The sequence below is a fragment of the Chrysemys picta genome, chromosome 5 (genome assembly GCF_011386835.1).
Source record: "Chrysemys picta bellii isolate R12L10 chromosome 5, ASM1138683v2, whole genome shotgun sequence".
Classification (NCBI taxonomy): domain Eukaryota; kingdom Metazoa; phylum Chordata; order Testudines; family Emydidae; genus Chrysemys; species Chrysemys picta.
In genome coordinates this window covers 126,066,806-126,092,035 of record NC_088795.1, presented here as the reverse complement: position 1 = coordinate 126,092,035, position 25,230 = coordinate 126,066,806, and positions in this window count along the sequence as shown.

Genomic DNA, 25,230 nt, shown 5'->3' with positions numbered 1-25,230 from the left:
AAAAAAAAAAAAAGCCGCGATCGGCAACAGTTCTAGCGTGGCCACTTCATTCTTCGGCGGCAATTCGGCAGCTGGTCCTTCCCTCCGAGACGGACTGAGGGACCTGCCGCCAAAGAGTCGGACGTGCTGCCCCTCTCCGTTGGCCGCCCCATGCACCTGCTTGCTACGCTGGTGCCTGGAGCTGGCCCTGTATGTACATATGTGTTTCACATGTGTACATATGTGTTTCTTTGTGTCAACCTAACAGTTACAGTAAAAATAAGTGTAAAAGGCAAGAACTTGCAGCATAGTAAGATGCAAGCAGAACATGTCAGCATTGTCTTTGGAGTACAGAATAGATAAAGTGACATGGACCTTCAGAAGACAATATCGCTTCTGGATCTAAATATCAGTGATTCCAGGACATTCCGTCTCTTGCTGAAAAACCTTCCGCCTCCTAACACCCAAGCTGGAGAACCACACAATGCAATCTGTGCTCTGGGCAATAGAATCCAAACACCCATGTTTGACAAAATAATGATTTTTTCAATATTAATCCTAAAGAGGTTAAAAGAAGCTGTACAATCCAGTTGGGAAGTGAGCACCATATGCGGCAGACCTGAATTTCAGAGGTGTTGCAGAGGTGCAGAGCACCCACCCCTCTAGCTGAAGTCAATGGGAATCACAGTCACTCAGCACTGGTGGAAATATCTATGTGGAAAGTAAATCTTATTGAGTTAAGGTAAATCTCCCCCAGCTTTGGTTCCCCACTTACACATCCCTAAATAACAGAATGGATTGCATTGGCCTAACCATTTGTGCCACAATAGAGTACAATGTAGTTGTATGGCGTCTCTGCTTGCAAACTGGTGGACATGAGTTACATGTTGGTGGAGATTAATATTGTCAAGCCTGGAATACAGTGGAAAAGCTGCAGCTCTGCTGAGCGGGGGACCAAGCTGCAGTTAGCCCATGCAGGGAAGGGTTGCCACTCTCTGATGCGTCATGCCCTCTGCAGTGCTCCTTCCCTGTGGAATACAAAGGGGAACTGGGCATGTTGGAACATGACAAAGTCATGACCAGTGCACACCCTCTAAGCAACCCTTCCGTGAAGGGGAACCTCAGTTCATATGCTGGAAGTAGAGACTGCCTGCTCCATCCCACAGCCTGCTCCTTTTGAGCCTACTTTACTTAGTGAAAAGTCCACGTATTAAGGCTTTAGGATGTTTTTCAGGATTTGACCCAAATAGACTACCCATTTGTGATTAAAATTCTCAAAAGTGGCCTCTGATTTTGAGTGACCAACTTGAGATACAGTAGCCCTGCCCGTTTTGCTCCTGGGGGAAATATCTGGGGCGCTGCCCCGAAGTCTCCTGTACACCAGACTACAGTTTTCGGTAGCCCTTATGGGGGCTGTAGAAGTGTGTGTGTGTGTGTGTGTGTGTGTGTGTGTGTGTGTGTGTTGAGGGCTGTGATTGTTAGTCTTTACTCCTTCCTATACCCCTGCATAGCTGCATGAGGCAAGGCCAGAATGTAGCCCTAACTTATTCTTGAAGGTATTGTGGCAGAAGTTGAGGTATCTACATGAGTCTCATCAGTGAGGAAATCTTCAACGGGATAAATCACACAAGTAAATACTTGTTGAGAGTCAGACTTTAAATAATTAAATTAAAGTCCAAGCTAACTCCCTCCTCCACGTTTCTCAGCATGTTCTGCCTTCTCTGTGTCTGTTATTTAGACTGTAAATCCTTTGAGACAGCACTGTCTCCATTTGTGTGTCTTGTACAGTGCTAAGCTTGCTGTCAGCATTTAAATCATAAAAAATATCTATAATTACTCCTGCAGTACTGCCATATCCCTTAGCAGATATGGATTTAATCACAGTGAACACTATTCTTCACAGCCAGTAGGCCAACGGATGGCTGTATTTAATAGACTTGGAACTGTTATGGATCTATAATCTCAGAGACACAAATAATTACATTTTATATTTATGAACTACCTTTGGTCTCAGAGCACATTATAAATTAGTTCATGGTGAATGGCTAGTCTCCACATAGCTAAGCCTTCCCTTTAAGCCTGATGATTTTCACAATGAACCCATAGAGTTAAAGGATTAAAAAAGTATCTATTTTTCATTAGACTACTTTTTCAGAAGGATTTTGATATACAAAGCCACTATTTGACCCTTACTTGGAAAACAATCTTTTGAGTTCTAATAGTATTTCCCAGAAATAATCCTGTATTTATGCCCCAATTTGACTATTAACTTAAGTCTGGTCAGAAAATGGGCTTTTTTTCCCACGCAAAAGTTCAATGATAATGAAAAAAAAAACAAAAAGTAAGCAGAAAAGTTCAGATTTTGGCAATGTGCTACTGTGGTGCCTTGTGGAAGCTGTAGTTCGGGTGCTCATGCTCATGTTCTCCTCTATGGCTTGGGCTCCCTGTCAGACTACAAGTCCCATGATGGGCCATGGACTCCCCTCATGTTGAGGAGAGGCAGTTGCAACACGGGAGTCCTTGGCCACAGTGCATCAAAAGAGAGGAGGTATGGTGGAGGACCCCAGCCCATAAAGGAGAATGAGGACACGAGGAAACCAAACTGCAACTCCCATGAGGCACTGTGGAAGGAGAACTGAATAGAAATATTTCAGTTTTCTGGCATTTGTTTTTTTTTTATTAAAAATAGTTTTCTGCCAAAAGCAGACACTTTTCACAAAAAACTTTAGTTTAATTGAAAACTCAATTTTCAATCAAAAAACAGTTTGGATGAAAAAATTTCAATGATCTCTATAGTCATGTTATACACGTACTAAAGTGCTTTGCTGGATCAGAGTCTCGGCTTTGCATGTTACAGAACTTATACATCTGTTCCGAGCGAAACCCTACCTTTTTAAAAGTTTGCTCATTATTTTTAATATTAAAGCAACTGGCTAACAAGACATCGGCGGTTCTGTACATGTATTGATGCTCTTTACGGGATGTATGATGCTGTGATGTGGCAACTGAGGTCACTTGAGTGCACTAAATCGGATCTTTCTAGCCCTGTTCTGCTTGAAAGAAATTTTAAAGTGAAAAGGATTTGGCACTCAGAGTTCCATGGTTTGGAACTGCATCCAAAATCAGAGGCTTAAAGTTCATACAGTTTTTTCTGAATAAGGAAAAAAACTAACCCAAAACAACCCATCAAAGAAACTTTAAAAAAAATAGAAACTGCCAAAAACACATTGGAAGAGCTAGGCATGCAGGGGAAAGCTGTTCCTTGTGAACATGTTAACGCATCTCATTCAGAATATGTTGTTTTATCCACGCAATGTGACCTAGTCTGTCAGATAAAGAGAACCAGTCAAACAGAGAGGATGTGGTTGCTGTTTCAGAACTTGGAAAACAAAATCAATACGGTTAGGTTTCCCAGCCCCCAAAAAATTAAAAACAGTGTTCACTTTAGCTTTTTAAGCTCCATCCAAGGAAAACAGAATTTTGAAGGATACTTCAGATTAGCCTACATTGACAATAGGCAGAGCTGATTTGGGGAGGGAGGGAATTGGGGGAAAGTAAGATAACTTTATGCCCTTCTGTTCCCACCACCAAAATGAATGAACTTATGCATTTGAGTGTCCAGCAGTGGAGCCCAAGTCTGGAAGTGGGTCTCTACACCTTTCTTTGAGTATCTTAATCAGTATAAATAACAAAATTCCCCTTTTCCCTACCTAATCCAAGCATTCCGTTTATTCTTTGGCAAGCATATAACATACCGACTCAGACCTTTTCATTCCCCCATGACTCCTTCAGGATCATTGTGTGACATTAGCATGCACAGCCTAAACTGGGGGAGACGAGGTGACACAAATCCCCTCCTCCTTGTTTAAAAAAGAATCAGTTTGTTCTATACAGTGTAAATGTACCATTCAAGCTCTGGGGGCTTGACCGTGGCTAATAATAGTCTTTCAAACTCACCACAATGTCACCTTTTAATTCGGTTTCCTCTGTGCCAGTTATGCATGGTAATATCTAAGTCAGCTTGGCCTTTCATTAGCCAAGGTTTTAACCCCCAATGTGCTCTATAGACATCACCCCATGAACTGGGGAAAGTGTGTGAATCTCTCTGCTCTTTGAAGAGTTACCTGCCTGGAGTTGTGAGACTAGAACCCCTCCACCCCATTTCTGAGTTCCAGAAACTCTCTCCACCATCACACAACCATGGAAACCCTGATGGGGGAAATGACACCAACCATAGAATCATAGAATATCAGGGTTGGAAGGGACCTCAGGAGGTCATCTAGTCCAACCCCCTGCTCAAAGCAGGACCAATCCCCAACTAAATCATCCCAGCCTGACCTTAAAAACCTCTAAGGAAGAAGATTCCACCACCTCCCTAGGTAACCCATTCCAGTGCTTCACCACCCTTCTAGTGAAAAAGTTTTTCCTAATATCCAACCTAAACCTCCCTCACTGCAACTTGAGACCATTACTCCTTGTTCTGTCATCTGCTACCACTGAGAACAGTCTAGATCCATCCTCTTTGGAACCCCCTTTCAGCCCCCCCTCATTCTTCTCTTCTGCAGACTAAACAATTCCAGCTCCCTCAGCCTCTCCTCATAAGTCAAAACTCACAGTCTCCAAGTCTATGCACCATCAAGCTGGTTCTAAATTTCCTCTCCTCTAATCGAAAAGCTTTTCATTAGGTGGATGAAAATAAATCCTGTTGAGCCTGGGTTTTGTGGTGTCATTCTAGCATGGACCAGCAAACAAGATTCTCTGGAGTTTGAGGACAATAGTCATCAATCACAGCAGTAGAACCTGCACTCAGAGTTTACACTGAGTATACAGTATATTCGACTCAAAAATCAGTGTCAGCCTGGAAAACCAAAACCTCCCATGCGGTCACTCTCTCACTTGGTTTTCTATAAACCTTAATTTTCACCATTGGAAATGGGCATGGCAAAGTTGTCTGAACAGCTTTAAATTATACTGAATTTTCAGAATTAAAGCAGTGACTCTATATTCCAGCTTCTGATTCCCACCCCAAAAACAAATATAAGCCCTGCTCCACTAGGTGCAGCATTAGCCTACGTTCAGGAGTGGGTCCTGTTGGGTGTCTTCACTGCAGAATTAAGTCTTACTCAGGTGTTGCCCCTAGCCTGTCTCCTGTCCACACATGAAACCCTTTCATCTGAGTTTAGTGGTGCTTTAAACCCAGCCAATGGGCACAGCTGGGGGTATAGCCTAGAGCTCAGGTGCAGCTTTCATTTGGGCTGGCAATCCTCTCACTTTGCCTGAGGACACAGGTTAAATCACTGGAGTGATAGTCCTTCAGTGCTTTCCCACAATTCCTCCCATGTGCCCAGAACGACAGACAAGTTCTCCCACAATTCACTAGGAAAGAATCATAGAGTGGCTCAGCTTACTGCAGCACAAAGAACATGGGGCATGCCCCCAGAAGTCCTAGCAACACACCCAGATGAGTGCAGCACCAGTGAGGAGAGAGTGATTTGGGTAGGGCTTTACAGTGTGGCTGCTCATGCCTGGACTAGACTAACCTGGGTGCCCAGATCTGGGTGCTGATCACCTGCATTAACCCTCAGTCAGGATGAGTTTGTCATTATCTGTGGTGCTGTCTGTTCACTTGTGAGTGTGTGTAAACAATGGATGTTCACCCTGCTACTGAGAACAATTTCAGGGTACAGTGTAGCTTACACAAACGGTCTATGAAGTCAATGGACAGATCACATATATAGCGAGGGTAAGTATATATATTTTTCTAAACAGAGATCTAGATAGACACACACAAATGTATCTATGTATTATGATTTGCAACTGTTGGAATGCTTCCTGTTACTGAAAGGGCCAAACTTAATTACAAAACTGGAACAAATCACATTCCCAGAACAAAAGGTGGGGTGCAAAAACACTTAAATGACATCCAAGTTCTTTCATTATATATAAATCATTTGTTAGAAAGAGAGGGCCAGATTCTCAGCTGGTGTAGATGGGTTTCCCATTTTGATAGAGGATTCACAGCAGTAAAAGCCAGTAGTGCTACACTGATTTGCACCAGCTGAGGATCTGGCACTACGTATTTTCATTCTATTCACAAAGAGGATTTTCAAACTTTAATTGTGGAGTGATGGTAATCTCTACAGACACACACATGCACCCATGTAATTCGATATAGAGACAGTGGGGAGGACATTGGCCTGGGCCTCAGGAGACCTGGATTTTATTCCACTAAACTCCTGGGTGATCTTGGTTAAATCACTTCCCTTCTGTGTCTCTCTTTTGCCTCCCGTCCTTTGTCTGTCTTCTCTGTTTAGACTGTAAGCTCTGTGCCGGGGGGAACTATCTCTCACTATGTGTTTGTACAGTGGGACCCCTGTCAGTGGTGGGGCCTCTAAATGCTATTATAATACAAATAACAAATAATAACACAGGAAAGGGGATTAGATGCCATAGAGGAGTCTGAGTCATCATTTGGCTCGCACAAGCTTTTAGGTAAACTGCAAAGTTTGTGTAAACATGAGAAAATGTTTTTTAAAAAATCCTGTCAAGCCCAGTGTCTTGCTCCAGTGATAGCAAAATGTGTAACTCGAGATTGTTGTTTTAACACTGTGCAGTCTTTTCAGATGTTGTTTTTGTTTGCTTGCAATGAACAGGACTTTGTTGGATCGTTGCTGAACTCACACATAAAGTCTTTCATCAGGGCAGGCTTCGGTAATAGGCCCCTGGATATCAGTAACATTGACACATTCCATACAATATCCCCCTCAATGATTTGCAGTGCTCCGACAACTCAGTCCTATTAATGTATGAGTGACTCTTTTCATTACTTTGCCATAGATCAAGTGTTGGCCTCTAATTTTGACAGATGATTCAAATACATCTGGTTCTCTTAGCTTGAGTCCATTCAGCTCCTCCAGCTTGCGCTAAATGATGTTGTTTGCCAGAGAAGAATAAACTGTTTCGGAGGGCAGCACAAAAGGCACTTTGATGGCTTAGCTGCAGTCCCAGCCGAGAGGTAAAATGGCTGCCATTGAGACAGGGATGTCAATGAAAAAAATCTATTTGGGTGAATTTACAAATTGCTCCCTGGAACTGCTTATGTTTTGCTAAGTAGCAGACAACCATTTGTGAACAGGTCAGCAGTAGCCTCATTTCATAGGTTAAGATGACTTCAAGAGATTCATTTGCAAAGTACAGCGGAAGACTTCCCTACTGTTGCAAGACTAGTATTGACTGAGAGTCTCCATGCCATTATGTGAAGAAGACATATGCACTGGAAATCCTCAGCAAGAGGTCACTAGCATAATTTTCCATGGTTGTTTACACATGGATCTCATCATATATTATTGGTTTGGTATGGTTTGTCAGTATTATTTTATGCCCAAGAATTTCAGCCCACATGAAGAGAAATGAATGCAAAGGAGAACATTGTAGCTAATATATTTTTACATGTTGATCAGTGCCAGGTACATTGTAATTTATTTTTAGACTATGTATTGTCAACTTTATACTTGATTGATTTAGGACCAGGTTCTGCCACATTTGCACTGACTAGAACCTTACCCCATGAATAACACCACTGAATTTAATCGGACTACTCATGGGAGTAAAGTACTAATCTGCTATGAGTGGTAGCACATGATCCTTAGTTAATTTTAAAATATTGAATGGCCTCAGCTTGGCTTTCCCACTCCCTCCCTCCAAATGCTAGCTAATATTAATATTATTTATTGTTTCTGGTGGCACCCACAGTGTGCTAGGTGCTGTACAAAGATAGAGGAAGGCACAGTCTCTGAGTCCCAGGAGCTGAAAGACACAATGTAGGAAAAGGTGCACAATATAAAAGGAAAGGGACCAAAGTGAGGATCAGGCAAATCTTAACAACACTTCAATGATTTGAAAATACAAATTGTTTTAATTAGGTTTGTATGCTCTCCCAAATTGCCTTGCATTTTTGTATCTTCAGTCTTGCAATTATTAATGTTTCAAGGTACTAATAAGGCTCCATCGCTGTATTATTGGTGTACCTCAGACACACAAATGAATGGATCTTTACTACTCCCGGTGGGCTAAAGAAGTGTGATCATCCCCATTTTATAGAAGAAGAACAGAGGATAAGAAAAAATTAATAATTATGGTGATGATCCTGCAGCCAAGCTCTGTGCAAACAAGCCTGGGTGCTCTGTTGGAGTCAGTAGAGCTCCAAGCAGGGGTGTGGTCATACTGAGCTCATTGCATGACTGATAGGCTCTCAGATACCAAGGTGACAGTCAGAATAAAAGAATCTGGATAGAACAGATCACGGTAGAGTGAGTCTTCAAGAGGGATTTGAAAGCTGAGAAGGTGGTGCCCCCTTTATATACCATGATTTTATATACATAGGTATAGGTATACACACATGTATAATCTTATTATAAAGGATGCACTCACCTACAAGTGAAACCTGACAGAAATCCTGTCCTTTAGAAACCTGGGGAATTGGGATCCATCATCTAGTTGGCAACACCTGGAGTGAAATCCTGTCCCTGTCACCCACTAAAATCAATGGGAGTTTTATGACTGACTTTAATGAGGCCAGGATTTCACCCTGGACCCTAAAAATCTATTCAATGGATCTAATGCTTCACAAATAATAGGAACTGTTAAACTAACTTCTTAAGATTTTTCAGAAAAACACCATCTCAGGTATTTTGGTTTACAGACATGCGGAGGAAAAGTGTAATTAGTGCATGGTTGTCCATAGTATCACAGCCCACAGCTGTTCTGCATTTCATGGATACCTGGGACTTCACAAGTGACCATGGCTGGGGATAGAACTTAGGCCCTTCTCTTTCCAAGACACATTCTCTACCACAGGAACTAAAGGAGAATCTCCTAGTTGTACTTGTCTTGTCATCATGATGTACTATTTAGGTGAGAGCAGCCATAGTTAGAATAGATAGTTGGAGGATAGGTCCATCAGTTGTTGGAGGACATGTCTATCAATAGCTGTTAGCCAAGATATTCAGGGATGCAACCTCATGTTCCCGTTTTCCCTAAACCTCCAACTGGCAGAAGCTGGGACTAGACAACAGGGGATGGATCACTTGATGGTTACCTGTTCTGTTCATTCCCTCTGAAGCATCTGCTATTGGCTGCTGTTGGAAGACAGGATACTGGACCATTGGTCTGACCCAGTATGGTCGTTCTTATGTTTTTATTTATGTTAGCTGGGATTAAAAAACTATGTCTACTCCAGAGCTGGAAGGTGTAAATGCCAGTTCGAGGATACATACCTGTGCTACCTCTGAACGAGCTGGCGTGTTAAAAATGGAGGTTAGCTGTGGTGGCATAAGCATCAGAAGGAGCTAGCTACCTTGAGTACAATCCCCGTCTGAGTTCATAGGTATGTAGTCAGGACAGCTACGCTGTCCCACTGCTTACGCCACCACAGCTACACTTCTATTTTTCGCATGTTAGCTCAATCAGCTCCAGGGTAGACATCCCCTTTTTGAGTAGGAAGAAACTTCCCCTCAGAGCAAGTTATTCCATAATCATGCACCAGGGGGTGTCTTGCACTATTCTTTGAATCCTCTGGTACAGACCACTGTCCGAGATGGGATAGTGGACTAGACAGATCACTGCTCTGATGGACTGTTACAATCCCTATTCAAAAGCATATATATGTATTGTGGGCCAACCCCTCAATTAATTTTACAGCCATAAACACAGGTGAGAGTCTGACTTTCTGTACACACACTCACACACCTGTTCACCATCACGATTACATGCCTATTCCTGAAATGCTGCTTTCCAGGCAGAAGGCTTTGGTGACAGCTTTTGTCCTGAAGTCACTGTTGCAGGTGGTTCTGTATTTTCCTGAGTCCGCTGCAAACCCCAGCAGCTTTTCACAGGAACACCAGCAAGGCTCACAAACAACTCCACAGAGGTTACATCTGCTGAAATCTCATGGCCTTGCGGTGCTAACAATGAGAACGTTATACCATTGGAACGAGGAGATTCTTATCTCCAGCTGCCCATTGGGACACAGGTGTTAGCTCCGAGATAACAGACTGTAAAACTGTGACATTTTTATGCATACAAATATCTATATTAGGACATCTATGAAGGAATTTTACATTTATGAATATTAATATATCTGTATGGTTGGACTCCTGGTAACAAAGGGATTTGGCTTTACAGGCAGAGGAATACAATTATTTTTTAAACATTCCTGAACTAGTTCCCCTCCCCCCGCCCCTTCCATATGTAATATATACAGAATACATGCTGCTGTAGTGTGGACCTAAAAAGCTTTGTCAGCTCTTGTCTGGGATGATCTGACTACCTCCGCTGGCTTCCACAGTTGTGAATAGTGCTCCCATCACAATAAAACCTGTATCTGACTCAACACAGGCCTATATTCCCATTAGATATAATCATAATAACTAGCTCCTATCTAGCATTTCCATCAGTAGATCTTGAAGTGCATTACAAAGGAGCTTAGTATCACCATCTTCTTATACAGATGGGGAAACTGAGGAACAGGCAGGTGAAGTGACTTGCTCAGGGTCACTCAGAAATCCAGTGGCAGAAGAACCCAGGTTTCCTGAGCCCGGCAACAGGCTGTATCCGACAAGCAACATTGCCTCCAACCCCTCATACCACCAGTACTACTATAATACCATTTTGCTATTATTCTTCATTCCTTTCCTGCATAATCATCCATGTCATAGATCCTCAGACTACAAATCTAATCTATTTAGATTGTAAATTCTTTGATGCTAGGCCTTTGGGCCTAACTGTTCTTTCAGGCCAGGTCTACACTAGAGACTTCGTTCTGCCAGCATAGCTATATTGATCAAGAGTGTGATGAGGTGTGATCCATGTCTGATATAGCTGTGCCAGCACAAGACCCCACCTAGTATAGATGTAATTATACCGGCAAAATTGTGCTTCACTTGGGGAGTTGGGAGGAATAAGCTATACCATTAAAAGTGCAGTTTCGCTGGTATAGCTACAGTCACACTAGTGTTGCTTTGCTAGTATAGTATATCAGTATAACTGTACCAGCAAAGTGTTCTTAGTGTAAACAAGGCCTCAATTACACAGCTCCAATTCCTACTGCCCCTATGTAACTGAGTTCAGAATTAGGCCCATTATCTTTTTACTTGTCGGTGAAGTGTCTAACCCATACTGCACACCAGTGACAGATTTTCAAAAGCACACAGCACCCATAGTTGGAGCCAGAGTGTTGGAAAAGCTCCACTCCCATTTAAGCTTCTGAATGAAGTGGCCAGATTGTCTCACCGAGCTGGGGAAAATAAGAGCTGGTGCGTGCTGGTTTTGGTTTTGAAAATCTTCCCCTATATAAATAGTAATCAATGAAAGATATTATACTGGATGAGTTTGCAAATATTTAAGGTTTCAAAGCATTAATTTTGTTAATTAAATAGTGATGATTGTGCAACATTGGTCTGACCTGAAGGTTAATGCAAAAATCCCTGTCTTTGGTAGGAATTTAATGCCTCTCAAATTCCCTGGGATAAGTGAAATTTTCCTCATTTCCCCTATATTTCGAAGCTGAATTGACTGTCTTTAAACTTTTCTGATAGATTCACTTGTCATTTCAGTGTGCCCCAAGATAAATCTATTGATAGAATAGAATAATAAACCCTTTATCAGATTTCTAACCTTTTTAATAACCCAAAACGTGTGACATATTAGAACAACTTCTTAATGGCTTTGATTACATGTTCTCTTGTCCAAAGGATTATTGTCACCTATTGAGAAATGCAGTTATGATCATTATCAGTGAGTACACATTTTAAGATATTAGATAACTGTACTAGCAGCATTCAGAGTCACTAGTGCAGAGAAAAGAAACAAAAGGAGCAGTCTCTCAATGGGGTGTCATTGGCACATAACATAAGAAATTGCAGGCACCAATATTCTATCCATCCAGTCTACCATACCTGAAGTGTTTTGCTTGTGTTCAAGTCTCTCGTTCTGCTTTTGCACCAATGTTCTTAATTCCCTTTCTGTATACACGTTAGGGGGTGTAGCCAATGGTAAGCTATAAGTATTGATTAAGGCTGTAACAGAAGGCATACAGGCCTCAGGGCTGTGAGATATTTAGCTTAGCCAAGTATTTCAAGGCCTATTGACATGAGCAGCTAACTAGGGTGACCAGATGTCCTGATTTATAGGGACAGTCCCGATTTTTGGGTCTTTTTCTTATACAGGTTCCTATTGCCTTCCACCCCCGTCCTGATTTTTCACACTTGCTGTCTGGTCACCCTACAGCTAACTGATAAGTGGCCCTCTGTCATATGACAAAGTATGACAGTGAAGAAGTTTGCAATTTGCTGATGCTTAGGAAATGTAATACCACAATGTAACAGTTAATACTGCAAGATGCTGTTAATGATGGTTACTAAAATGTTGGGGAATTCTTAAGAAATGTGTGTAAGCAGAAATCTAAACAGCAAGTTGCTATTAGCATCTAGGTCAATTAACTGTTATAAGAGGAACCAATAGGTTAGCCTATGAGAAGAAGTGTGCCCCAAAATTAATGGGGTATGGAAGTATGGATAAGGTACATATCCATACTTATATATACATATGCATCCCACTGGGCACCAGCATTACTCATAGAAGGTGTCGCCCAGCTAGCATGCTGTGGGAAACGCCAGACTGATGACTACTCGCTGATCATCTTACCTAGACCGGGGTTCCCCACAAAGGATCCATGAGTAATGACAGTGTGGACATCTTGTATTGGTTCCATGTCCTTTGTTATAATGCAGTGAATGCCTGATTGTTTTTCTGGCTAATAGGAGCATTGATGGAGGAACGTGTGGTTAGCTTGAGTTGTTTCTCTTATTTCTCGTGTGCCCATCGTTGAGTCTCTCATACTGGTAACGATTCTGAAGCTGTAGCGAAGAGGAGGCCAAACCCACTCAAACACCACATGGCAAGTTACTTAGATTACAAATCAAATCTAAATAAAGTGTAACAGATAATTAAGGCGACAGGGGATAGATACTCTGGCGATCGGTGCTCCAGAGAAACCTCAGATGTATCAGATAGAAATCTCCCTATTAGTCTGATTAGCTTCTTCAGTGGGTTGGGAAATATTTTCAAGGTTCTGACTTTCCCCCATCCTTCATAACCCCTGGCTTATATGAGCCTACCTTAGGTGTGAATAGTCCTGAGTTCAAATTCCAAAGAAGCCCTTATAGGGTATGTCTACATGGCAATTAGAGAGCCGGGGGTGGCCCATACCCATAGGTTTGGGCTTGTGGGGCTTGGGCTAATGGGCTGTTTAAGTGTGATGTAGACGTTTGGGCTCAGGCTGAAGCCCTAGCTCTGGTTTCTTGGAGGTCCCAGAACTCAGGCTACAGTCTGAGCCCCAACATCTTCAATTAAATAGCCCCTCAGTCTGAGCCTCGCAAGCCGGAGTCAGCTGGCACGGGCCGGCTGCGGGTGTCTAATTGCAGTGTAGACATATCCATAGAGGCCAGGAATAGCGCTTTACCTTTACAGAGAGACTTGGGAGACTAAATCCCTGTGTTGCCAGAGGTTTTCTTTATGGCCTTGGGTAAATCACTTAGTCTTTCTATGTCTCCGTTCCCCATCTGTAAAATGGGAATAATAGCACTTCCCTACCTCACAGGGGTGTTGAGAAGACAAATACATTAAAGACTGTGATGTGCTCAGATACTACAGTCATGGGGGCCATATAAGCACCCAGATACCCAATTGTCCCATCCTGGAACTACTCCACTCATACCATAGCATAAGGGGTGTGCTAGGGGCAGGAGGGATGTCTGAGCCAGGGATGCAGCACACTGCACTACAGAGATTGTGGGCAGTGCTGGAGCCCACTGGGCAGCCCAGAGAGGCTGCTGTAACTTAGGCAGGCCCTCAGGAGTCTCTACATTACACTGATGGCCTCTCCAGCCCTGAGCAGCCAAGGACTGGGATGGTGCAAAGGTGGTGTAAAGGCACTGTAGCCCCATCTACCTGGGCTGCAAGTTCTACAGCCCAGAATCTCACCCATTATATTTTCCTAGGAAAATCCCCTTCCTTAGCATTGGCCCAGTCCTGTTGGTGGGGTTTCCAAGTACGCTCAGTCTTAACCTCAGGGTCGGAAGACTAGTGCACAGAGCATTGATCTGTCACCTGGGTTCAATACCCAGCTCAGAAACAGACTTTCTTTGGCAAGTGACTAAATCACCATGTGCCTGCAGGTGAATGGGGATATTTCCCTGCCTGATCAGGGTGTTATGAGGGGAGGAGCTCAGATACTACAGTGATGAGGGGCACACACATATCTGGATAGCTAGTGCTGGCCTAACTCTGCTCCCACTGAAGTCATGGGAATTTTACCATTGGCTTTGGTGGGAGCTGTGATAGGCTAATTCAGGGGTGCAGGAACAATTTGTATAGTGACAGAGGGTCCTGTGGCACCTTTGAGACTAACAGAAGTATTGGGAGCATAAGCTTTCATGGGTAAGAACCTCACTTCTTCAGATGCATCTGAAGAAGTGAGGTTCTTACCCATGAAAGCTTATGCTCCCAATACTTCTGTTAGTCTCAAAGGTGCCACAGGACCCTCTGTTGCTTTTTACAGATTCAGACTAACACGGCTACCCCTCTGAAATTTGTATAGTGGGGGTGCTGAGAGTCATTGAACCAAACTGTAACCCCTGTATAGGATGGAAACCACTTCAAGCCAGCAGCATCCCTAGTCCCAGTACCTATGGGCTGATTCTGAGTTCTTTGGGAAATCCCAGTGTTCTCCAGTTCTGCAGCTACAAGCTTTGTCAGAGAATCAATCCCATGCAACAGAGCTGTGCAGCAGACTCACTGCTGACCAGTTTAGTTTCGGTGTGTCAAGTTAGGCACCCCAAAATGGAGGCACTCAAAATTAGAAGCTGCTTTTAAACATTTGGGCCTTAACCTTATTTGTCACTCTTCTATAAATTCACTCCAGTTTTTCTGCATCACTTTGCATTTGCAGGGCCCAGAACTGCCTACTAGATTGCACCACAAGCTTGATACCATGGTGCTGTATAGAAATCTGAGCCAGTGATGGATAATTACAGCCTTGATTCAACCACTAAATGGTGTTCTGTGGAGTCAGAGATTGTCATCCCAAAAAACATCGAGGTTTTGCCAGAAGGGGAAAATGTTAGGAACATAAACAATATTGAAAAAAACAAGGCAAGATCTGGAGGAGATATTTTCCCAATAGACACCCTATAATTTGCTGTGAATGTGGTAATTTAGCCAAAATAATATTATTGCATGTGCTTCCAATGGATTTCTATTTAGCTCATTGGAGTGCACGGATTTTGGGACTGGTAATGTAATATTGAACCTTTCATCTTGTGTTCACTGGTCCAAATCCAAACCAGATCAATATTGAATTAAAGTTGTTCCCATATGATGGCTATTTGATGGCATCTATGAAATAAACTGGTGTATTATGCCAAAATTCTTGGTGGGAATGTGTCCACATCCAAGAATGCCATAGTAACTGGTAGTCTCAACAAACTTAAAATTGTCTAAAACCCATAGGCAGCTCTGAAAATCTTAGTCAGAATATACTGAACTCCAGCCATACATTGCAGGGGCATATTTAGTGGCTGGCGAGACAGAAGTTCCCTGGTCAAGTGGGAAACAAAGACAACGTATCTGTTTGAAAATATTTAACTGGTGGCAGTGGTTTTGCTTCAGCTAGAGATCAGCTTAAAGTAAATTCCTCAGAACAAAAATACATAATAATGGGAAACTATATTTTCTTGTCTATGTAATATCTTCATAGATTGTAGATGTTATTGCCGTGTGTGTGTGAAATCCATATACACTTGCAATAGTTAGATAATGACCCCTATCTCCAGGTTCACGTATTAACTGCATTCTTACTGTTCCATCGTGTTGCACATCCCAAATCAGTAACTTTAGAGACAACAAAATGGAATGCAATGTAAAGACAACCTGTGGAATGTACTGCCAGAGAACATCTCGAGGTTGGTACTACGGCTGGTTTATTTTTTTAAAGGCCTGAATTATTTTATGGCCATAAATAAAATGTATCTAGGGGCTTTGCTAAATAGAATACTGGCAATGAAAACCTGGGCCAAATTGCTATTTGCTCTACACCTTGTGCAGTCATTTACACCAGTGCAAAGGGGGCATTAATGGCTATCGTTTTGATGTAGTAGCATTTTACATCCACTTTACACTGATGTAAATGACTATAGAAGGTGCAGCACAATGGAGAATCTGGCCCCTTATGTTTCAGGGGTTATGCTGATCAGCTGTAGGGTAAAGTTTTTCTCTCCTATGTGTAGGAACTGAACCATAGGTATAGTCTAGTATGGTTGTCTGAGCAGCAAACTCAGACAGGAAGTCTCAGTTCTCCCCCAGGCTCTTCCAGTGACTTGCATGTGACCTTTAGCAAGTCACTTCACCTGCTTGTGCAGCAGTTTACCCACCTGTAAAATGGGGACATAGTATTTTTCCACATTTGAAATATTTCAGAATTCCATACAATGATCTGATCAATCCCTGAAAATAAAAAGTGAGAGTGAGTCCTCTACTTGGGTCGAGAAAGTAGCCACCTATGTATCTATTTGTATGGCCCCCAGCACTGGAGTATCTGAGAGCCTCCTAGATGTGTAAAATGAGAAATAGAAATCACCTATGAGCTGGCAAAGACTAGGTCTAACTCTACTCTAACTTCCACAACGTTTTTCTTGTAACCCCATTTTACTCCAGTAACTTACTCCACAGTGAGAGAAGAATCAGACCCAAACAACTCTGCCCTCTCTGTACATCAACAATGTTATCTGAATTCTTCTTGTCTTTATTTGCATGACCAAATAAAGAAGAGTTCAACATGTGCTGCAAGCCAACCATGACTGCACTGTTCTCTGAACTGAGATGTGCTGGTTGTTTAAATAAAGAAAATGTTTATCTACATCATCTTACTCTGTAGCCCACTGATAACTCGGAATTGCAATTAGACCATACTGTCCCCGCAAGCACTTTGCTCCTGCTGGGACATCTTTTCCTGTGTTTACCCATGTCCTTGAAGAAATACTTGGAACAAGGTGTCCATGCTGTGAGAAAAACACATCTTCTAATTGTTTTGCTTCCTTAATGCTAGAAGCATTCACAAGCGGGAAGAGGGATCTGGAAGCTACAGTGGTATGTCTGTAAATCCTATTCTTATACAGGGAACAGGGGTACAATTTCAGCAAGGATCTTCTCCTAGAGATTCCCTCCCCTCCCCCCACACACACATCTTTGTTCTATTGGAGGATGTGGAGTTCACTTCCCACAAAAAAAACCTATAGGGTCAATCCCCTAGGAAGCCAGGGACAGCTGCACAGATGATCTGTGTGCACAGTGAAGCACCAATCCAGTTGAGACCTCTCAGCCCTCCCACAATATAAATGTTGAATAATAAGGATGTTGAAGTCCTTTCAGGGGAGGGTGCTGTGGGAGTTCAAAGTATTTTATTATTTACAGACCCACGACCTGAATTCCTGCTCTAGGGGCTAAGAGAACTAACACCCATAGGCCAAGATTTTCAAAAGTGAGCAGTGATTTTTGGTGCTTCAATTTTTGAGATGCCTGGTCATCAAAAAGTAAGTGCTCAGCACTTTCTGAAAATCAGGCCTCTTTAAGATGTCCCATGCTGGGTACCCAACAACTGAGGTGTCCGAAATCACTGCTTGCTTTGAAAATTTTGACTATCGTTTTTAACTACCTCTTTCTGATATGGCCCAACTCAAGATGCGTGAACTTGACTAGCATACCGCACCAAAGCAGAAAATGTTCTGTACGCAAAAGTTAATCTACTGCAGTGTGCATATATGGCAAATACAGGGTACATAACATGCAGAAATAGGACTGATGCTGAGTTAGGGGTGAAATCCTGGCCCCACTGAAGTCAGAGGAAGTTTTGCTATTGACTCCAATGGGGGCCATCATTTAATCCCTGTTTTTTTGGTAATGCATGGAAAGTGTTAAACATACAGCCACTGCACCCGCCAATCCCATACAGATGAGAACTGCAGACAGTGGTGGATTAATGCACGGCCCATGCCAAGGGGTCCTAGCCAATTGGGGGCCCCTGGATGAGCGCTGAAACCTGTGAAGAAGTGTGGGGGCTACCGTCACCGGAATGTGCCCCGCCCCTCCTCCTCCTCTTCCCCCTGAGGCCCTGCCCCCTGGCCAGGCGAGAAGCAGAGCTGGGCTGTGGTAGGGTGACCATATTTCCCCCCTCCGAATGTGGAGCTGGTCTGCCTCCCACCCCCGTGTGGAGCTGGCCCAAGCCGCTCGCCCTCCCCCCACGTGAAGCTGGCCCAAGCTGTTCATCCTCTCCCCTCCCCCCCATGTGGAGCTGGCCTGAGTCACTTGCCCTCCCTCCCCGCCCCCCCACCCTCTCCTCCCAAGCAGAGCTGACCAGAGGCCCCCTCTGCACAGAGCTGGCCTGAGCCACTCAGCCTCCCACCTGTGCAGAGCTGGCCCAAGCCGCTCATCCTCTCCTCCCCTTCATGGACCGGACCCGAGCCCTCCTCTCCACTTCCCTCTTGCCTGGGGCTGGCCCAAGCTCCCCTCCACTATCCCCACCCAGAGGTGGCCTGAGCACCTCTCTCCACACCCTGTCTGCCCAGAGCTGGCCCAAGCCTTGCCCCCCCCCTTTCCCCTGGTGCAGATAACCCTCTCCTCTCCCCTCCAGTGGAGCTGGTCTGAGCCACGTGTCTGAGCCCCCCCTCTTCCCCTGCATGGGGCTGGCTGGAGCCCTGCCATGCGGGACTGGCCCTAGAGCCACTGCTCACCCCGCAGCAAGAGCAAACGAGACAAATGCCCAGTTTTGCCAAAAAAGTCAGGACATTCAGGGCAGGGCTTAAAAAGGGGACTGTCCCTGCCAAAATGGGACATATGGTCACGCTACACTGTGGTAAGAGTCGCCCAGGGAGCCCAGGCCACTCTGGGGAGCCCTGGACCCTCCATCTGCCCTGGGCAGGAGGCCAGGGTGCTCAAGAGCAGCCTCTGGCCCATGTTCTGCCCCCCAGGGTGCACAGCCCAGGGCAGGTGGATGGTGCAGGGCTCCTAACAGCAGCCCAGGGCTCCCTGGGCAGCTCTTACCACCACCTGGCTTGCTGGCCTGGCCTGGGGGAAGGGGAGAAGCAGAGAACGGGGCCTTGTGTTGAGGAGGAGTGGGGCGGACAATGTTTTTTGTGCCCAGGACCCCAATAAATCTTAATCCGCATCTGATCACAGTGCAAGGTTTTTAACGTTTGACCTTGCATTGCATTTACTGACACACAACCACTCTGATACTCCTTCATCCACTTCCTCAGAGATTACAAACGAAATAATCACCAAACACGTTGGCTTTCTTTTTTCCTGCTTAAAAATAAGTTCAAAGGATGTCATTCTTCAAGCCATAGGGTACTTTTCTTTCACATTTTGAAAATGGGCAGCAACTGATACCGTTTGCTTCTTCTCTTAGCCCGCGTTTGTACGCTCATGTGAAATTCCACTTCGAAGCCTGCAGGAATGGAATGCTCAATAAAACATATGCCAAAGACGGAACTTAATGTGACATGGATCTTCCTGTAAAACAGCAACTCAGGGAATGTAATTTTCTCTCTTTTTTTTTTAATGACACTATATAAAATTTAGGCTGCAGCATAATTTATTCCTTTACAGGAAAAGGAGGGAACGGCTGATGATACAATGATGAGACTAAATTGTATTGGCCCATGACTTCGTGTCAAGTGCTTTTGTTAATGACTTGACATGAATGGAACCATATGAAGTTGCTACTGTTTTTACAGCCTAAAAAGGCAGACAGAGAGAATTGTTTTTTACACATCGCTATCATGGATGATAAATCATCCTGCTGTAAATTCCTAAAGGGACTTGCTTTTTCTCTACACTTTCTTCCTTTCCAGAATCTTCTTGTTTTTTTTCCGCATCCCAATTTCAGCAACTCCATTCTGATCTTGGCTCCCTATCAGCGGTGCTAAGGCCTCCAGGCTTGAGTAGTTGTGAAGTAACTCTATATCCTCTGAGGCATCAGACGGGAAATATTCACAGATTTATTGGGCTCTGGGGGGGCTTGGAGGAAAGCCAGGTGAAGGCATCCTGCATCCTGGCTTACATTCAGAGGCAAGTCAATATGGATTTATTCCACAGTAAAAGCTTCTCATACAAAAGTTGTTTTGGAGTAAAAGTAGAATATAGAGACTTGTAAAAAAATAAATGATAACATTTGTTTTTAAGCAGGGAATCCAGGGTACCATTTATATCCATCGATGAATTGTTTTCAATGTGTTTTTTTATTCTTCTGACCACTAAACTGTAGCACAGGTGCAGTTATTATGAAACCATATTCTGGAAAAATACAGAGGCCTGTATTTATTAGCTTTTAGAACCACATCTGTCTCCATATGCAAATCAAGAAGAGGACATCCCTAAATTTGTGGGTATTAATGCCCCTCTATTGTCTTACTAGTGTAATCATGAAATAACTGCCCATTGCCTGTCATTTTGATCCATACCATCCATAACATATTGACAGTATTGGAAATGATCAAGAAAGTCAACACAGACCAATAGATACTTTGCACAGTTCTCATGTGCAAGTCAATGTCCAAAAACTCTCAGGACGGAGAGGTATTCCCCTTGTTTATGGGTTGATTGGTTGGGGAAGGAATCCAGTGATGAGTTTGTGGGGCTGCCGTTTAGAAAATAAACTTGTAAACTGAGCACATTTGAAACCAAATGTATTGTGAAACAATCATGGAGCCCCCACAATTACATTTATATAGTCATCTTTCAGTGGAGAATCACACTTTAGACAGTAAAGTGTCATGGCATGGTTTGGTTCATTTAGGGAAATCGAACACAAAAAGTAGAGAGTTCTACAACATGCTTGCAAAGATGTTAAGCCACCTAATTGTCCTCTTTCAAATCCTTCCTTTCACTCTCCTTTGCTGTGATGCCTACAAAAAACTTAAGAATTAGGCAGCTCGTGTGCTGAGATCACTGCTTATCAGGCTAGGCAACTGATCCCTGGTGCTCCTGTCTGTCTATATCCATCCATTGTCTCTTGTCTTATACTGAGGAGCTGAGGAGAGGAAATAGTCCCAGAGTGGTGTTCAAGGTGGTGGCGGTGAGGTGGGGGTGGATGGACTAGGGGGAGGGCTCCACGCTGCTCCTCCTGCAGCAACAACCACCACCACTCAAGCAGAGATGATACAGTTACTCAGTCCAGCAACAGAGGCACCCCCTCCACGGAGTCCAATAGTAGCAGCTTCAGCTCCACACACTCCAGCAGTGCCTCCTCCTCCTTGACGGCAGCAGCAGCAAGGCACCCAGCCAGCCCCAACAGCAACCGGCCAGCTAGAAGAGACCCCCAGGATGGAGGTGGGGTCACTCACTCCCCTCGGGGAGGAAGTCCAGCAGCCCCGTCCCACATCAGCAGCCGCCAGCAGGATAGCAGGAGGGGTCTGGCCGGGGTGGAAGCTGGGCAACAGCAGCTGCGCCAGCATTCTGATCACTAGCTTACCAATTAAAGTGCCCTGGAGTAAACGTTTGTGCATCACAAGTGAGAGGACACACAAATCTCACACCAAACAGCGCCCCTTGTGGTTATGCTCATAAAAAGGCGTCTTCCTTTCCCAACCGCCGTACTTTCTTGCATGCTTCCCTCCATTCTGCTTTCATTCCTTTATATACCTGTCACCAGCCCATGATTTAGCTGAAAAAATAAATACTTCTGGGGCTCTGTCAGTGATACTAAAAGAGCAGATTGTCACAGAAGCACTATAGTGAGCAGTCAAACTGAAGCTGTCCTCTGGAAAAATTAGTTTCCCATGGAAAATCAGCATCAGCTTTTCACAAAGTATACAGACTTGGGACAAAATACTTCTTGGTTCAGACTTGTTTAGGCTTGAAGTTATGGTACTATATAACTTTTACTTAGAAATCAACTTTGATCATTATTATTATTATTTTAAAACAAGGTTCGTTGTGCTTTTGCGGGGAGGGGGCTTTTCTCCATTAACCCTTTATTTAGCTGCATCTGCAAATTCTGACCTTGGACGCACAAAAGGAACGCCTATTAAAAATCAATGGAAGCTACTTGCCTGCATGCAGGGGCAGAATTCAGTACTTAGGATTTATGGACCAATCAAACTACTTTCATTTGCATCCCGCAGAAATAGTCATTGATCACAGTCAGCTCAGTCTCATCTAGGCTTCCTAGGGGCAACTCCTTCCTCCCATCCCTAGGCATGGAAGGATCCTGCACACAACGCATTTCCACAACATCAGGGTAAGATTGAGCAGGATGAATGGGGGGGGTCTATGGAGGCATTCCACCAAGTCCTCCATGACACAGATCACAGCTTTGTAGGGGCTCCCTGTGCCCCCAAAATAAGGGTGTGGGGAAGTTTTGGAGAAGTGTGAGAGTGGGCTGGGAAAGTGACAAAGACCTGGCTGAAGTATCCATAACTATATGGCTCCTATCAACCATTCCACCCAGGAAGTTCATATCCAGCTCTAGGTCCAAAATTCAACGGGGTGGTAGGATCTGAGGGTTTTGCCCAGACCCTTTTCTCCTTCTCCTGTGTCACACTGATGGTCAGTGAGAATCTGGTGGTCTGCATAGGACAATGTGTGAGGTGGCACCAACAGACATTCAGGATACTGCTCTCACAGACAACTAGCCCTTTGCTGGCCCGAGCTAATGTTTGGCCTGCTAAATATGGGGAAATAAGGAAGCAGGTGTAAGGGCAGCAAATGAAAGAAAACTGCATGGACATTCCACATGCTGTGAATGTCTGTGGAATTCGACAACGTGTGGGAAACAAACTGTCTGTGGCTTTCTGTTGGCCCTGCTCTTTTAGGAGGAAGATGCCATAGGCTGCTTTCTGCGCATTTTGACACCAGTCTGGGCCTTCTCTTTTGGTGGGAGTATTAGAACACTGTAAATAAATGTCTCAGAGCCATAGAGTGTCCATAGCTCAAGAAAGTGCCCTGTTCCTTAACACATCTTCTGCAGTGAATTCTGTGATGAAAACCTTTAGACTACATCTACACTACACACCACTAGTGGCAGCATGTAGTGTACGTGTAGCTACATGCTACAGTGAAAAGCAGGCTGTGTCCACACTGTGATGTGTAGCTACATGTGTCAGTGAAAGGCTTTGGCAGAGGGGAGGCAGCAGGGAAAGGTTCAGCAGCTCCCCACTGCCGGAGCCTTTCACTTTCCGTGCTGCTGGAGTTTTCCCGTGCGGAGGAGAAAGGCTCTGTGATGTTGCACTCCATTTGTTTTATGGAAATATGCTTATGAATATGATGTAACTGGAATATGCTTTATGCAAAAGGTCTCTTGCAAGGTATCATAATAAAGGTTATAACCTACTGAATATATTCCTCCTATTTGTATGCCTGTATCAGTCTTGTATCTGAAGCTAGAAAGATGAAGTATAACTCTGAGGTCCTATTGTAATTATACTAAGTGTGGGCCATTAATGGTGGTTTAGAATCTTGATGGCTCCCATTGACTAGAACAATTGGTCATAAATGGTTTATTTACCTACATGCCTTTCTGTGTATGTGTCGGCCAACCCAGGAAGAATGGAGTCTAGGGGGGGTCTTACAGTGACATGTGACCATGTCACCTGATAATGGAATCCATCTTAAATCTGGTACTTTTCCATTTAGAAGGAGGGTCGGGGACCCAGAAAGACAAAAGATTCCCGCCTTGTGCCAAAGCTATAAAAGGAGGTGGAGTAGGACAAAGGAGGCTGCCAGTCATGAGAAAACCCCTCCTTACCACCTGAGATGTCTGCTGGAACTAACAAGGACTGTACCGGAGAAAGGATTGGGCCCAGACTAGGAAGGAGTCTAGTCTGTGAAAGAAGCTTATTGGAACATCTCTGAGGGTGAGATATTACCTGTAATCAGTTTCTTAATGTATTAGGCTTAGACCTTCATGTTTTGCTTTATTTTGCTTGGTGACTTACTTTATTGTGTCTGTTATTACTTGAAACCACTTAAAGCCTACTTTTTATACTTAATAAAATCACTTTTGATTATTGATAAACCCAGAGTAGGTGATTAATTCCTTGGGGGGGGGGACAGCTGTGCATATCTCGCTATTAGTGTTATAGAAGGCGAACAATTTATGAATTTATAAGCTTTATACAGAGTAAAATGGATTTATTTGTAGTTTGGATCCCATTGGAAACTGGGTGTCTGGGTGCTAGAGACAGGTAACCTGCTGAGCTGTTTTCAGTTAAGTCTGCAACTTTGGGGGTGAGGAACAGACCCTGAGTCTGTATTGCAGTAGGTTAGTATGTCTGGCTCAACAAGACAGGGTTCTGAAAGTCCCAAGCTGGCAGGGAAAATGGACTCAGAGATAATTTCAGCACATCAGGTGACAGTCCCAAGGGTATCTCTGTGACCGAACCCATTACAGGCTCTAGCAAAGTGGAGGCAGTGGACACTACATGGCTGAAAATAGCAGTATAGACAGGGAGACCTGGCTTGGGCAAGTAGAGAGACAACTAGGGTATGTACTCATGTAAGTACCCATACCCTTTCAGGCATGTCTTCACTCACTGCAGGAGATGGGAGGAGAGGCAGTGTGGCCTAGTAAAAAGAACAGTGGACTGGGACTCACAGTTTGTCTATACAGGGAACTCAGAAAAATTAATCCAAATTAAATAAAGGTGTGAATTTGAAGTGGATTGGTTAATCCAGATCAAATCCCTGTGTGGATGCTCTTATTCACAATTTCAGTGGTCTTAATTTGGTTTAGTTTAATTCACTTTGGAGTTCATACCTTTAGTTAATTCAGATTAACTTTCCTAGATGTTCCTGTGCAAACAAGCCCTCAGCAAACCTGAGCACCATTCTTGGCTCTGCCACTGGCCTGCTAGGTGACCTTTGACAAGTCACTCCACCGCTCTGTGCCTCAGTTTCCCCATCTGAAAATTGGGGATAATGGACCTCCTTTGCAAAGTGCTTTGAGATCTACTGATGATAACAGCTAGGTATTATTATTATTATGCCATTAGTCTGACCGATTTGATCTTTCTATACCTACACATATCTATATAACATGCAATAGGGTTTCCCTTCAGTTCCTGACCTCTGGCTGTAGTAGAACAAAAAAGAAAGCAACAAAGTGTGATGCTTCCATTGAAACATGAATCTACATGTAAA